Raw genomic sequence first — 5,745 nt, 5'->3', positions numbered from 1 at the left:
GCTCTCCTCCCTGCGTCCCTGCTCGTCTCTATCCAAACTGAACTCTCCTCCTCCTCCTCCTCCTCCTCCACCTGCATCTGTCGAGAGAGGGGGGGGGGCATCAGTGGTGGAATGTAACATTTACTCAGGTACTTTGTTTAAGTACACATATTGGAGGTGTTTTCATGCCTCATCCTACTGCTTCTTCTCCACTATATGTCAGAGGGGAGCAGTGGCAGACTCGGGATGTTTAGGGACAGGGCAAAATAAATGAAAAGGGCACCAGAGTTATCCAGGGGGGGCACCAGCTCACAGAAAGATGTGATATACGGGATATTAGAAATTTAATTTCACATCACAAGACATATGAAGAGCTTCTTAAATGTGATGCTTTGTCAAGAATTAAACCATTGGTCCATCAATCAATAAATCAATAGATTCAAATACAATCAATGTGAAGATTTGATGCTTTTCCTTTTAACTGCTTCAGATGATTTTGATATATTTTTAAAAACCCTGATTAATCAAGAAAAACTAATCAGTTGCATTAGTAGTTTTTGCTTTATTTTGAATACCTCAAATGGTTTTACCTCTAATAATTTAAATACTTTTACTTTTAATACCTTAGGTACAGGTAATAATTTACATACATATTTTTACTCAAGGAACATGTAGAAAGCAGGACTTCGAACACATCCAAATACATCACTGCACACAAGCACAGTTAAAAGGAGACAGGAAGAGTAGTGATGGAGCAAGACATGGGGTTCTTCAGACAGGCGGACAGACAGACAGAGTGACTTGGGAGTGTATATCTGCTGAGCTGTGCTCCCTGATGGATAGTCTCACCTTGGCTCGGGACTGGAGCAGCTTTGGCTCGGCGGGAGAAGTAATACCTGTGGATCAATACTCTGTCAGCTCCACGTCCTTGAGCTGGTTGAGTAGAGTGAACGGATGACTCACTCATATTTCAGAAAATGCGAGCACCGAGGTCTTGATTATTTGAATACTAAATCCATAAATACACGGCATAAGCTGGATGGAGACAGAGGAGACCACATGCTGATTTATGGGATAAGCTTCAGGATGCAGACAGCTTGGTTTCCCATCAGAAACTCCTGGTTCAGACACTCTAACTTGTAATACTTTGAGCTTCTCTAGGAAATCCTCACAGTTCAAAGTAAAGGTGTAATTGAGTGACTTTTCATGTATATTTGCATTTCTATTCGAGTGCATTTAACTCTATGTATTCCTCTCTGTCAACTTTTTTGCAAAATATGTCATTCTTGATAGAAATTAATTAGATTCAAAGATGACAACTAAGATGATGAGGGGCTGGTTGGTTGTTGGATGTATTCATGTCAAAATTCTCACAGTCGGGATACAAGATTGATTGTTTTTTCTTCGATGTAGCAGTTTTCCCGTCGCTAGAAATGATCAATATTGCCTGTCTTTGTCAAGCTTAATTCTTTGCATAGAAAATGTGTTTATAGTAAAAAATCCAGAAGCAGCTAAAAGGTGAAACGACTTGAACCCTGGAAACACACATGTAATTTATTGCTCCTCCATAGAAATGAGGGGCTGCACATGCTCGCAGCCCTGCGAGGCTTCGAGCGAGACGCCAAAGTAATAACAGTGACAATGCTAACATAATCAGCAGACATGATGTTTACCATCTGCATTATGTTACTTTGGTGTGGTAGCATTAGCATTAGCATCAGCCTGACACTGGTAATGTAAGCTAAATTATTGAGTTTGTGTTACCCTGTCACTCAGTTGCTAGCATGGCTACAGACATGCATAATGTAGCTGAGATGACCATGAAAAGGCATTGTGCTACATACGTATCTATGGTTACATACATACCAAACAGGACCTGAATCCAGACATCAATTAAAACTTGTTGTCCGACTCTGGCCTGGTTTGTTGGGTCTTGATGGGTCCCAACACGTTTGGTCAGGGTGTCCCGGCTCTAATTAAGATACTAAGATTCGCTAATTAGCACTAAAAATATGAAATAGGTGAGAATGAATAGGAAGATGGGAATGTCATTAGCTTTAGGTCAAATATATTGACCTTGTATTTCATATCTTGTGTTGGGTACGTGACTCGTGAAAATGTTGACCTAATGTAGTGAAGGCTGCAGTTGGGTTAATGGATCACTAAAGTCACTGCAAATTCACAAATTATCCTGAGGAGAACAAAAATATCAGAACCATATATGAAGGAGATGTATTAGATAATTGTCGAGATATTTTATTCAAAACGTTCAAAAATCGTGATGGTGATGCTAGAAGAAAAGTCAGACTATCATCAGGATTCATCATCTGAGGACCATGAATGTCTGTGGCAAATTTTAGACACACCCCAGATGATGTTGAGATGTTTAACAGGATACGTGGGAAGTTTAACCTGCTGATAGCACTACAAGAAATGACAGGTGATCATCAGTGTCATCGGGATTCAACCTCTGGGGACTGTACATGTCTGTTAACAAACATCATCACAATCCATTCAGTTGTGTTGAGAGACTTCACTGAAAAATTGAAATATCAAAAAGCAAGTATCAAAAGTAAGGGGCTTGCCAAAGTCATTAGGAGTGATCCTTTGGGAACCATGAATGTCTGTGCTATTTTTTAGGCTAATCCTAGAAGATGTAGATATATTGTTAGAGGATAATTGAACACTCAGACATGCTGGTGATACTAGAGGAAAAATCTGGGGATCACCATTGTCACTGGACTTCATCACCTGGGGACCATGAATGTCAGTCAGTGCATTGGTTGTTCAGAGATTATACTGAAAAACTAAAATGTCAACCTCAAGGTCAAGGTGTAGCTCGAGGAAAAGTCAGAGGCTTGTCAGTATGGTTCATCTTCAGGGGCTCGTGAATGTCTGCAGTTGTCGAGATATTCGATATTATTCGATATACATCTGGACCAACGTGGTGAAACAAGAGATTTTTCATCAGCAAGAAAGGCTAAATAATGCTTGTTGGGGATAAACAGTGTGGGGAAGCTTCTTAAAGACAGACAGGAGGGTGAGGGATTATCGTGTCCCATGTCGGAAGACTAAGCGAGAGGAGAGAAAATATCCATCAGCTGCTAGAGGAAGAGCAGGACAAAGAGAAAGAAAAGAGTGAGGACGCAAAAAAGAGGCCCGATGAGGTAAAAAGAATGAAAGGAGATGAGACGCAAATCTGTGACTGGGAGAAGGAAACAGAAGATGACAGAGGGGAACACAGTGGAGAGGTATTTGAATACATTACGCGCCTTGGGACGGTTGAATCTCACAGTATTGATGGTGTTTATCTCCCACAGGGGTTATAGAGAAGTTTAGCATTGCTGCAGGCTGGAAAGGGGAGCCGACAGATAACCAATAATGAGCTCTGATTGATGCCTGAAGTTCTGGAAGGTGTGGAGCCATGATACAGGTGACAAATAACACACACACACACACAAACAGGTAATATTAGGTAAAAAAAAAAAAAAAAAATAGTGGCACATGTCCTCAGGAGCTGTCTTCAGAGTAGCCTTGGAAAGCGGCGGTTTGTGTTGATATTCATATTCGAAGCAGACACAGGTGGGGACACGCAGATAAAGAAATGAAGGGAGGACGGGGGGGTAGGGAGAGTTCAGGCGAGACAAAGTAGGCAATCTCCCCCCTCAAATGAATATTTGATGAGAAGGCTGATATGCTTAAATGAAACGTTATAAATATACAGCAGCGTTAATGGGTTGTCACAGTAAAACGCACAGGCTTAGCCTGGCACTGTACGAGCATCTAAGCTGTCATCAGCACCCGTGCACGCACACACACACACACACACACACAACACAGATTATATCAGGGAGTTGATATACTGCCCAATATACGATATAGCCAACGAAATTAGAGGATTTGGAATAGATTCATGTTAGGGGATTGAGAGCCACCGTATTAAAAAGACATTGCACAAACTGAGCTCCAGAAACCATAAACACACACACACACACACACAGAGTCCATTTTCCATGCCACTGTATTATTCCCAGTGCATACAAAAGCACATTATCATCTCAAGAAATGGATCTTTGCACCAACATGATGCTTGCGTGTCCATTAGAGGCTTATCAGTGTAATTTTCCTCAGCTTCTGGCCCCGCAGTTCTAATTAAGTCTGCGAGAGACAGAGAGAAATACAAAAGCAATGACAGAGAAAAAGAGGGGAGGCTGTTATCATTAATGTTTACGGTCTCAGTGCTGCTGCATTAAAAGAGCTGACAGGTGGCTCTACATGTCGTCACCCAGCGGCTACAAACGCATGAATGAAGGAGTGTTGTGGTTGTGGTTCGTGAGCAGAGAAAATGGTTATTTGTTGGTGCACGGGTTTCACTTAAAGACTTCATCACTCACTTGGGTCGGTACTGAATGTTTCCCATTTGTTTACTACTCATACACGTGGTTTACATGTACTCCTACAGCTAGCCGATTCAGGTGCTGTTACTTGCATTTTATGTTGAGTGAATGTTTAAGTCATCAACATTCCCAAGATATGTTAGGTCTTTAAAATGACAGCATCAGTAGCAGCTACCGTATCTGCTGTCGGCCGCTGCCGTAGCACCAGACTACAGAGCAGCTTCTTTCCTTGTTCTTTTATTTTCAGAATACAACCCAGTGTCAGGTGTGAGGAATAACTTTTTTTTTAAAGCTGATCTACCAGCAAATGGACGTGTTTGCTTGTGTAGATTTCTGTTCTAATTTTTTCAATATTTCAGACTTGATTTAGAGCAAAATTCTGAACTCTGATGTTTTAATGCGACCAGTGGTGCATCAGCAGCAGTTTACCCTTCTATTGGGTCACGTGGCACAAAAGTGAAAAATACATTTGAGACTTGAAATCAAAAAAGCGTCACAAAGGTAAACTCATTTTTCCACACCTGTCATCAGTACAGTTCCTCAGGGTGTACAGATAGACGCATTATGTCACCAGTCCGAAGACAACGCATGTTTATCTCCCACTGCAACTCACTCAAAATCTCCTCCTGCACCAAACATGAGTGAACTGCTGCAGATTAGCTTTGCTTCTTGTTAACTAACGTGAAAATAGCTTTAAGAAATATGCGAGAAGGTTGCTGACACAGTTTGGATCCTGCACCGCTGGTCCGACACTTTCATCACGGATTCGACCGGACGCCTGCAAACGACCTCTGCTCGTTACTGTGAGCAGCTCCTGACAAATAAGACGATTCGGTTGGAGTTATTTGCGTGGACCTGAGGGTACAGACATCATTAGGAAAGTAGCTGGAGGACAAAGTTTATCAGAGATTTTGACTAATTAGTTTCACAACAGGAGGGGGCAGGGGGATGGATGGAGAACAAACAAGAGCGAGGGAAGAAAAAGTAGAGAGGAACAGGAGAGATTCTGCTTTCTCAGAGCAGTCTCATCAGATTCAACAACCATGACCTCACTTATTTACTTCCCAGATAAATACATATAATTTATTGATCCAAATATTTAGTGCACCTGCAGAATATTGATTCTTTTTCTGTTAACTCCTCATTCTCACAGAGACTGTCCTCACATGACCAAGTATCTCCAGTGGGTTGAGGAATGATCAGATCCTTTTCTTAAGTAAAAAAAAATACCACACTGCGGAAAAAAAAAAAGAAATCCACTTCTACTTCATGTCCTGCATTCAGATCCTTTAATTATCATACACACTGGTTTGCTGCATTGATGTTCGTGTTGCATTTTACTGCTGTAGATGTTTAAAGTTAAGCTAAT

The sequence above is a fragment of the Acanthopagrus latus genome, chromosome 1 (genome assembly GCF_904848185.1).
Source record: "Acanthopagrus latus isolate v.2019 chromosome 1, fAcaLat1.1, whole genome shotgun sequence".
In the NCBI taxonomy this organism is placed as follows: Eukaryota; Metazoa; Chordata; class Actinopteri; order Spariformes; family Sparidae; genus Acanthopagrus; species Acanthopagrus latus.
Note: the sequence above shows the minus strand (reverse complement) of the source record.